The following is an 11,681-nucleotide window of genomic DNA, read 5'->3' on the forward strand; positions in this document are numbered from 1 at the left end:
CACCGCTTGCCTTACTGAGCTCTAGCCAGCAGATCCGGCCTGTGGGGTGCTGGTTCCCACCAGGTCAGGTCTGGCAACTCCTCACTGCTGCTGAACTGTGTCTCCCTCCCCACTCAGTCTGATTCCTCAACTTTGCCTTTGATGTTCAGGGTTCCTAGACTGTCATACATAATCAGTTCACTTGTTTTTTCGGGTCTTTGTTGTAAGAGGGACCACAGGAAGTGTCTGACTACTCTGCCATCTTGGCCCTACCTCTCCAAAAAAAAAATCTTGGTGGAAGGGATTGAGTTCTTAAAATAGTCCTTCATTTTAAGAAAACACAGTGTCTCAAATATACTTTAAAAACAAGGTGGATTCGTTTTTCAGTAATCCAAAGATTCTTTGATTTGACTCATTTTCTTCTTCTTTTTTTTTTTTTATTACTGGATCATTGCTTCATTTTGTGCTAATTCTTACTCACTTGAGGATGGGGCAGGCTGCAGGCAGTAGAGATAGGAAGGAAATTTTAGCTCATTAGAATAGAACATGTTTATAATAGAATAGCCTTTCGTTAACTTAAAGGCATAGATGTTAAGGTAAGATGTGTGTTTCAATCCTTGGTTGGCTGTGTAACTAGCCCTGTAAACTGCTTTCCATTAATTGATAATGCTAGATCAAGGCTACCCTAGTACAAATGGTTTCTCATTATCAGCTTCTTACTGCTTTCTGACTATTTTTCCCGCGTCACGTTAATGTCTTTATGTGTTTCAACAGTGATTCAGAATGTTACTCACAGAGCTTCAATTAAATCTCCAGATAGGACTCCGTTGGGAGGAACAATAGTAGGTAAGTAAATCTTGACATCCTTGCCTCATCCTAGCACGTCAGGTGACCTTTTGGTACTAGGGCCCTTATGGAGTTTTATATTGTGAGCAGGTCTGTTAAACTGACGTCAGTTCATTTCCTTTCAGTGTGTAGCATCCTGACATGTGGCCATCCCGCGCTGGGGGGCCAGAGATGCTCTGTCAATAGGTGTGTCTGAGAAACGCCCAGTGGGAAGGACAGAACGCATCCTACCTGCCCCTACCCAGGATTGTTGGCAGTTATGAGGGAGTCTTTTTAAAACACACTGAATTGCTTTTTTAAAAAATTATTATTATTAATGGAGTTCCCTGTTCACCAGACATCTTAAGCAGCTGTTCTACAATTTTTCAGTCTAAGGATTAGAAACCAGAGGATTTTGTAATCTCAGTTTTGAATATGAAAAAAGAATGTATTTAAAATATATTATCATACTTTTTTCAACATTTTAAAGTTTTGGTTAAAATTAAGTAAAATAAGTGCTAATCTTCATAGTTTCTAGTCTTTGATACTCTGGGCTTTATTTTATGAAATGATGTGTTTTCTTCTCCTTACCTGATTTACTTCTGTTTTCTTGTAGTCCATCTTATTGTTCCAGGTCTTAATGAAACCACCATAAAACTTCCCGCATCCATAATGCTTGAGATCTCTGATGCAATCAAGACACAACTGGGTGAGCAGCAAAGCTCTATATTTGGACTTTGTAGTGACTGAGTGGAGCCCTTGATGGTGCAAATGGTTAACGTGCCCTGCTACTAACCAAAAAGGTTGGAGACTCAAGTCCACCCAGAGGCACCTCAGAAGAAAGCTGTGATGATCCACTTCCAAAAAATTAGCCGTTAAAAATCCTATGAAGCACAGTTGGACTCTGACATACATGGCATTGCCTCGAGTCAGAATAGACTCAACCGCAACTGGTTTTAGTGATTGAACACAAGAACTGACATTCTTAGAATTTTCGAGGAATCTTGCAAAGAGATGTTTGGGGCTCTCAAAGTAAAAAGTAAGGGTAGAGGGTGGGATATATTAATATAAATCACATCCTAAAGCAAAATAATTTTGTATTTTCAATTTATATTTATAAAAAAGTGAACATTTATCAAATCATCCAAAATATATATAGCTATAATTTTCAAATAGAGTAATTATTCTAAATTATACTTTTTATATTATACTGTCGAGGGCCCCCTAGATATTTTCAGTGAGAACTGATGTAAAGGTCAGATTTATTAGAATTATTGCTTATGTGAGATTGACCCTGCTTCTTACTTCTAGAAAGAACCAGATGTAATTTCAGTGTTATAACAAAGACTATCAATTAAAAATAAAACAGTAAAATCCACTAAATAGAGGCCAGGGAGTATTTGTGGTGGTCACTGGTCTGACTTAGCTGCTGCATTTAGTTATCCGCTTAGTTCTGAATTGTCTCTATAGCCCCTGGAGGGCTGTGCACACCGGGGCTTCGAACCACTTTGGATCAGTTCAGTCATGGCTGATGAAGCAAAACTGAAACAGACCTGAATTTTTACCATATGGGCAATCCAGAACAATAATCAGAACAGGAAAGGTTACAGGTCAAAGCCCTGAAGTGGGAAACATGGAAGAGGCGTGGTGAGCCCTTTCAGGAGACTGATGCATGAGGTTGGATTATTAGCAAGACTGAGGAGAGTGACACACCTTCAAAGCAGCACAATCAGCCGCCATCTTTGAGCCGGGTGCCGCTGTTTCCGGCTCTGCTCAAAATCCGATGGGCATGAGATTTGGTTGCTATGCAACGCATACGGTGTCCGTGTTTTCTAAGAGGGAGATTAGACACTAAGCAGGGCCTCGATCCATAATTTTTTCTGTTCTGGTTATTCTTTCAGTTCACCCCAATTTGGGCCTGCTCCAGTTTCACCTCCTCAGCCATGGCTGAACCAGGAAGAACTGGTTCAAAGCCCTGGTGCACATACAACTCTACATGATGTAAAGTGTTGCCAGGAAGCCTCCAAATTAAGTGTCCTCCGTGAACCTGTGCTTGGAATCTGAGCTTAGGACTGTTGCACTCATCAGTTCTTTACCCAGAACCTGTATAACTCACCCCGTGCCTGGGAAAGAGTTGTTGGGAAGAAGGAAAAAAGAAACTGGTTAATACCTTGCTGATTTGATTTGTAATATATCCACCAAACTACAAAAACCAGGGTTTCTAAAGGAGACTGAAAATTAAAGTTTTCTCCTGGATCGTTGCTGTCAGTTTTGAACTGGAAGGTGTTCTATTGCTTAGTGATATTTCATAATTTTTTTCACAAAGTTCCACATACTATTTTAATTCCAGTTCAGCTTTTTTGACTTATTTAGAGAATTAAATATAGTAGATTATTTATTTATGCTTTTGATTCTCTTAAACAATGAGTATGATTTTAAAGAAGAAAAATTATCGCAAGTAACAAATACCCTCCTTATATTTGTGGAGAAATGTATCTTAAACTGGACACATGGCAAATTTAACACATGCAAAATTTCTTACCCATTAAAGAGGTGGTAGCCAGTATATTTGAAAACACCCAGTAAATCCAAGGAAAATCTTACCTGTCAAATGTATTATCTTAACAGAATACATTTTTAAAAATAATGCATTTTAAACTTACTATTTAAAAAAAGAGAGATAGTGTGGGCATAAACAGTTTATACTACTACCAAGGGAGAAATAAACTTCCTGAAGTTAATTAATTTTCACTGAAAATTTAGTAAAGTCATACTTTTTGAGAGGATAAATCATAAAAATCATATTCCACCAGGGCTCATCACAGATACCAAGGCTTGTAATAGCTTTTGTTCTAAAAACACAAGGTGTGAATAATGAGAGAAATAAACAAGAAAACTAATATTGCACACATATCTCCAAGGGACATACAAAGGATTTGCCAAAGCCAAGACTAAATCTGCCAAAAATGAAAGGAAACAAGTGTATTGGAAAAAGATACAAAAGAATAAAAGAGGAAAAGGAATTTCCTGGGTTTTAGGCCATGTTCTAGAGGCGTTTTACTTTCCTCTTGGCACAGTGTGCTAGCGGTTGCTAACCAAAAACATCAGCAGTTGGGATCCACAAGTCCTTCCTTGGAAACCCTGTGGGGCACTTCTAGTCTGTCCTACAGGGCCACTGTGAGTCAGAATCGGCTCCATGACCACAGGTTTGTTTCTTTTTAATTGCCAAGATTGCAGTTGTACATAGGTGGAGTAGGTGAATGCCCGTGGCTTGATATGGGGGACACATAAGGAATCCCCCATTTAAATACCTTCCCCATCTACCGATTTGTCTGGTTTCTGAAATGTCACATTTGGAGATAGAGTAGTATGCCTTTATAAGGAGTTAAGCCCATTGCCATTGTGTAGATTCTGACTCATAGCGACCCGATAGGGTAGGGTAGAACTACCCTGTAGGGTTTCCAACGCTGTAGTCTTTACATAAACAGACTACCATACCTTTTCTCCTGCAGAGCTACTGGTGGCTTCAAAATACAGACCTTCCTTTAGCAGCCCAGCACTTAACCATTACACCACCAGGGCTCCTTTTAAGGAGTTAGTGATGTATAAAAAATACAAGTATCCCATTAGGAAGGTAGTTTGCCATCTTTCTTGACTACTAGCTTAATTTTAGGTTAATATGACTCCCAGCTAAAGAAAGGCATGTTTTGAACGTAAGGAGCTAAAGCAAAGAAACTCAGAGCATTGCCTGTGAAAATCTTGATCTGGAAGCTAGAAAAAGAAAAGAGGTCATAGTCAGCTGGGGAACCATTGAGAATGTAGGCTATTAAGTGGGAAAGAGAGTATTAGCAAAGATGTCCTGAAGGAGAAGAGGACAGTGAAAAGGAAGACATCATTAAAGAAAAACTTTATAATTGCTCATTAAAAAAAAAAAAAGATTTCCTATGGCGCGTGCTGAAAATAATAGGGCCATAAATAAATAAACCCTTGCTGTGGACTCTATTTCAACTCAGAGTGACCCTATTGAACAGAGTAGAACTGTCCTGTATGGTTTCCAAGGAACACCCGGTGGATTCAAACTGCCAACCTTTTGGTTAGCAGCCATAGCTCTTAACTACCATGCAACCAGGGTTTCCAGTAGAGCCATAAAACAAACAAACAAACAAAAAAACCCAGTGCCTTCGAAAATAGAGCCATAGCACATGAATAATTTGGACTCTGAATGTTTCTTCCTGAGTTAACAATCAGAACAGTTGTAAACAAAACTTGTGGCTACAAAAGGAGCAGGAAGATGAAATGGTTGGTGTCAGTTTCTGATAAAGTTTAGACATTTTAAAAATAAAAGAGAGTTCCTATTCTTTATGTCCTGCTAAATTAACTTTAAAATGGTGTGAAAGACTTAATGGTTGCTTGACTATTAATGCCAAGTGCACTCCCATTTGTGACACCTTTTTCTAGCATTTTAAATCGTCCCTGAGAACAATTAGCTCTGTGTAGGAATGTATGCACGCCTCCATCAATAGTGAATGTTGTGAGGTGCCTTCAAGTCACTTCTGCCTCATAACCTCCATCAATAGAGATTGAAAATGGACTGGTTTCTATAAACATTATAAAAAGGATGACTTTATAATTGTCTTTAAGTCCATCAGAAGTAAGTATATATCATGTGCCCACTTCAGCTGAAAAGAAGAATATGGCCTTCACTTCACCCTTTGGATTCCAAAAAAAAATTTTTTTTTTTTTTGGATTAGACATGAGGGAAAGCTTTTGTTTATAATAATTACAATAATTATGTGAACTACCAAAGGAGGCTAGAGAATGTATGTCCTCAAAGGTCTTTGTGAGAATAGGTTAGGTCAGTAGTTCTTAAACATGGATGATTTTGTCCCCTAGGGGTATTTGGCAGTGTCTGGAGGTATTTCTGGTCATCACAACTGGGGGATGCTACTAGAATCCAGTAGGCAGAGAGCAGAGCCGCTGTTCGAACATCCTGTGGTACACAGCACAGCCCTGCAGCCAAAAAGAAAAAGTATCTGGTCCAAAATGATTAGTGGAAAGGTTGAGGAGCCCAAGAAGTTCTGCACAGCCTTAGGACTTGAAAAAATCCCATTTAATTATATGAGCAGTGTAGTAGATACTTTCAACATTTAATTAGCTCAAGGTGGCAAGATCAAGGTGTCTCAAAGATGCGTGAATTCTTTCATGTCACGAGACTGTTTCAAAGTATTATAAATAGGCCGTTAGTTGATGTGCTAAAAAACTGAATAGACCATGCTAAGCACATTTTAAAATGAGGAATATCTTGATCACTGGGAAACCCTGTGGTAGAAATATAAAATGTACTTTTTGGGGGGGAAAAAAAAAAGCCTCAATTTTAGAAGCATTTCCTAAAGAGGGGGGAAAAAAAATTGCCTCCATTCTTTGTACTGAATTCCAGCGGAGACCGAAAGAAAAGATCCATGTTAACATGTGGGGCAGATAAAATGTATTAACTGTGGGTATTTTTTGCCACAAGCGTTTTCAAATAATTTAGCTTCCTACGTGTAACATTTGTGTTTTTCTAAATTTCAGTGTTATAACCTATTATGTTTTTTGCCATGCATAATAATGTAAAATTTCTATTCCTTAATTCTTTTTTTAATTAGAGGTACTTGAATATAAAATTCCACAGAGCATTTGAACTTCAACCTATGCCTTCCAGAACCTCTATTTATGAATCAGAATGACCTGAGACATATCCCCGTACTGGGTTGTGGTTTCTTGATTTCAATGCCAATTTAGATCTTAAAGAATTAGCTAGGGCTAATAAGAAAGAAGGACTCATACTAGTTCACAATGAAGTTGTTAACCGATCAGAAGGGATAAGAGCAGGATAGATTGCTTGAAAAAGTCTGGTTTTCAATTGTTTGAATGAGCTGTTTTTGGACATTGTATTAAGAGGAAATGAGGTAAATTGTTTATTCTCTGACTTTTTAGCTAAGAATGAAACCCTGGCATTACCTGCTGAATCTAAAACACCAGAAGTAGAAAAAATTCCAGCGCAGCCCGTAACAGGTAATGAGAGCCCTACATGCCTGAGTTTTGGGAAAATAAATAGCCTATTTTCCAAACAGTAAATGATCTACAAGTCTGTACTTTTTTCAATGAAGAGTCTGTAGGAAATTACGTTTTGATCTTAAGCAAAAAACAGTCAAAGATTCCAGGTCCTTAATCTCATTTTTGGGAAGACAACAGACGCAAAATGGACTATTGAGTCATATAATCATGTAACCAATGTGCAGTATGGAAGGTGCATTTTAGCTTTAGGTGACAGTTTGCTACCTCAATATTCTGAAACGTTTTGTATTTATATGTTTTATATTATATGCTGTGTTTTTGGTGCTTTCTTTTTCATGAAGACGTAAGACTATTTTTTCTTTCTTTACTTTCACAAGCAGTCAGTTTAGTGAAATGTTCTGTATCCCTCACAAATCCGTAGTTTGGTACCTGTGAAAGTACCTTGGCATCATTTAGAAACAAGTGTCTTGTAGAAGATTTAGGATCCCAGTATAGAGAATATATAATTAAAAAAAAAAAAAATTGGTAAAAATACTTTAAGGAATAAACGTGGTAAGCATTTCCCCCATAGTTTATCTACTGTTACTAACAAACATTCATCATTTCCTCCCTGGATGAGCTACACAAGTCCAGCCCAAAAAGGAAATAGCGTTCTCTGGATTACAGAGTTCTTGCCAGAGAAATAGCCCCCTCATACAGGACTTGGTAAAATGAGCATCTGGCAAGAATTCCCCACAATCTACCTTAGGAAAGTAACTCCAATCTAAGTGGATTTTTATTGTAAAATTGCCGTAACTTTCAATATCACTGGGTAGAATTTGGTAGAGAAACAGAATAACATGATTTCAAGCAAGCTTATTCATTCAAATAAGAATATTTCCAACACAGCAAGATGAGTTCTCCTTAAAGGAGGGAGATGGATGTTTCAGCCTCAACTTCACGGGGTCAGGGCAGAGGTAGAAGTTATTCAAGCCGCTGGGGTAATCTATTAGGATGGAAATTTCTAGGTAGTTTTTATTATTATTTCAATATAATTTGTCAGTGCCAAAGAAAGCATAGGCATGGCCCAGTAGATGACTCCAAATCCTCTTCTGCCTCAAAGATTCTACCCATTTTCCCAATTACACTTTCTTCTCTTGGCACAGTGTCTGATGGGAGTTTCTTTGTTCTCTTCCAATCCAGCCTCAGAATTTTCCACTTGAGAAACACTTAAGCAAACCCTACAACTTATTATTCAGTGTTACTGTGTTTATTTCAAATCCTCACCCTTCAAAATTCTGAGGCTTTCTGGTTCAAAATTTATTCCAGACATCAGTGATCTTTTTTATTTTTCCTTTACTATTCACCTGAGGTCTCCTTTGCCTTTGACCTAGTACATGGGACAACCCTGGGACTGGGCATTTGAATCCCAGTCGTGGTTGAAACCCTGTTCCCATCTCTGTATGTTGGCTTCAGTGTGGAAGACAGAAATCTTATAACGTAATATCTCTAAATAAACCTTTCCCCACTGGGCCATTCTTTTATCTGCCCATTTATTAATCCATTCGATAAACACTTATTACATGCTTATTATATCCAGGCATTGTGCTACGCCCTGGATTTAAAGAGAAAAGGGCAGACAAAAAAAATGGTGAACCTGATAAGTGCTTTCATGGAGGCCAATTCAGCGTGCCTTTTGAAGCAGATAGAAAGTGAGTCAAACGCAGTGAGGAAGGGCCAGGGAGGAACGGCAGCTTAGGCAGCTGCGGCAAGCAGGGATCAGGGAGTCCTTAACAAAAGCCACTGGTGGAGAATGGGCCATGGAAATATCAATTATGAATTCTAAAAGGCAGTAGAAAATGTCTCATTGTCTTTGGTTGCTTCATTTTATCTTCGTTTGTAAAGTTGCCTTTTTTACTTTTCAGTGATTCCTGAAATCATTCCAAGAACCATTAAACCCACTGTGCCTAGTGCATTAGACATTTCAGAAACAGTGCTGGGTAAATCTAACATCTTTTCTTTCTTTAAAAAACAAAACAAAAAAACCTCCCTAACACTCACAGAGAAGTAACTTCAGTGTCTTAGCTTCTTTACATTCTCCTCCCACCCCATCTTCCTGGCAGTAGTTTACTTTCCTCTTTTTTGGACACAACATGCCTTGATCCTGGTTACTGACATTCTAGGCAAATCCAGATGCTAGATGCTAACTGCACTACCTTTTTACAAGGCTCTTGGGTTGTATACAAAGACGGAATGCCAGCCTTTTAACCCCCAAAAGTTTGAAGGGATGGGGGAAACCTGGAACGCTATGTCTGTGCGTTCTGCTTAGATTGGCTTTTGGAAGTCTTGCGCATACTAAACTTGGAGAGATCCCCCAAAAGTGCGATTCTTCTTTATAAGAATTTCGTGTCCCTTTTTTTGTGCTAGCAAGAGGCCCGAGAGAATCTAACTTGCTTTGTTGTTTTCTTGCCCTGAAGAAAAGCAGCAGCATGTATTCCATTCTGTGTTTGCAATGTTGGTCTTCCATGCCATCCCACCGCCCTTTGAAAGTATGCCTTCAAATTTTAACAGCTCTGTAAAACTTTTCCAGGGAAAGCCAGCCATTCCCATGGGAGGCATCAGCTGCCTGAATCACAATGAGTCCTTGTTATGAAGCGTGTTCTGCATGGTCATGGTTGAGCCACACGTCAAATCCCAGGACGAGGAATTACTAATCACATTCTTCTTTATTGCAGTTCTCAGCGAAAGGACCCCAGAAACGTCAGGAACTATTCTAATACCTACGTTTGAATTGCCACTGAGCACTCTAGGTAAACAGCACTCAACACTGCAGCTTTATTATCACCTTGGGAATTTTACGCATGCTCGAAAGAAGTCCTTAAGCTAATTCATTCATATTGGTCTCCTCCCAGGAGAGAAAGGACAAATGGCTTATAGAACAATAAGCTCCCTAACACCCAAGCCCTTAAACGTTTTAAAATCTTTATTTTGTAATTGAGAAGACTCCTGTATGGCAATTTCTTTGGCTTTTTTCTTTTTGGTGGCCATATACTGATAATATATTTGATTCTTTTAGTTCAACATCATTGTGTTGCTAAACAAATTGATATTTTTTTATATTTTTCCTGAATGTTTTTATTCAATTGCCTCTTGACAGAGAAGATATATTTATGATATTTCCGCAGACTGCCTCTTAGAGTTTCTTTGTTTGGGACAAAAAAAAACGTGGGCGAAGGAGCTTAAACACAAAGCCATGTAGTTATCAAAATTCTATTTTTAAAAGTTACTGTGTAGACGTTTTCTTGCTCAGATGTGTTTGTTGCTTCCTCTAAATTTAAACAAGATATATCTGACAGCACACATACAGATAGCTGAAGAAATGGGGAAACTACTTGAGTAAGAGCCCGAATTCCTTAAATTTAGCAACTATTAATGTAAAAGAAAGAAAGAAGAAGCCGTATTATATTGACCGGCACTGAAACACAGCAGTAAGAAATATACTAAAGGCGCCTCACTCAACATGAGATAATTTGCCTTTTTGTGTTTGTTTTTGTTTTTGCAAGGTTGAGATTTTTTAAATCTTTTCCCTGTTACTTAAACACCAAAGGTCATAACCTTTCTTTTATGTTTCATTCCAGCTCCAAAAAGACTTCCAGAATTTCCTTGGGCAAAAACACCCTTCCCTTTTGAGAAACCTGGGGACACCTTGGGTAATGACGGCACCTTAAATCCGATGTAAAGGATGTGGGCTGTGATTGCTTAATTATGTGAGACACATGCAAACCCCAATGAACTAATGAAATCAGTTAACTCAGCCAAACAGGTGGCTAATTTGGTGAAAACAACCCAAAAACTATTTTATTGTATTTTCTATAAATTCAGTAAATATTATCAGTCTGTCGATTCTTCGCAGCCCATGTAGTTGGTTTTCTGCCCTTAAAAATGTCCAAAGTATGACACCAAGCTCCAGCCTCTTTCTAACTACAAGCAAATGCTCTTTGGATGGGTACAAGTTGATTTTTTTCTCGCTAGATAATGATTTTTAATTGGATCAGTTTGTGCTCTTTATTGCAGGCCTCTGTTAGCCACTTAGCCATACTAACAACACGTTTCTCGTGCCTCTCAAAAAATCCTCAGCAAATTCCATTTCTTTTTGCTATAGCTTCAAGTGAAAAGCCATGGATTGCACCTACGACTAAAAGGTCTGAAGATTCCAAAGTTCTACAGTCTCAAACTGGTAATTGTATTTATAAATATATATATATATACACACACACATATAGTAACAGCAATATTAACTTCTCTTGTTTTTATTATATAGGTTCCTTAATTAATATCAATATACTTTGGAGTAGATCAAAAAGCTACAATATATTCTTGGCACTTAATTGAGCCTCATTTTTCCCCTATATAAAAGCAAAATGATTTTTCAATTGTTTTAATTTCCAGGTATATTATTAGAAGTCTGGTTAGACAATGAACTATGAATTGGCTCATTGATTTTCTAGAAGTCTCTTAAAAGACAGGAGAGCAGTATCAAAAATAGGAAGCAGGTACTCTACCAAGCATTATCATGGGCCTGCTTTAACAGCATGAGTTTCATATTTCCCTTGCAGACAGTATTTGCTTCCTTTTCAACAAAATGTTCAATAAACACTAGAGAGCTTACTATGTTCAAGATATTATGCTAAGTCCTAGAATCTGTAAGGCTATTATGGTGCAGACAAGAGACCTCAGATCTTGGAATTAATAACATGTCTTAAGTCTCCCACCACCAATATGTGCCTTAACTATTTTTCTCTACTTTTTCTCTGCCTTGGTTTCCTCCTTTGTAAACTGTG

The 11,681-nt window shown here is 38.0% G+C and overlaps 1 long non-coding RNA gene across 1 annotated transcript; it reads left to right on the forward strand.

Annotated features, from left to right (window-relative positions):
- Positions 1-504: 504 nt before the first annotated feature.
- On the forward strand, positions 505-9,729 carry LOC135228299 (uncharacterized). Its single transcript, XR_010318689.1, has 4 exons — positions 505-825; positions 1,421-1,513; positions 6,781-6,858; positions 9,576-9,729. It is a non-coding gene; the product is annotated as an uncharacterized LOC135228299 (long non-coding RNA).
- Positions 9,730-11,681: the final 1,952 nt, after the last annotated feature.

The sequence above is a fragment of the Loxodonta africana genome, chromosome 20 (assembly GCF_030014295.1).
Source record: "Loxodonta africana isolate mLoxAfr1 chromosome 20, mLoxAfr1.hap2, whole genome shotgun sequence".
In the NCBI taxonomy this organism is placed as follows: domain Eukaryota; kingdom Metazoa; phylum Chordata; class Mammalia; order Proboscidea; family Elephantidae; genus Loxodonta; species Loxodonta africana.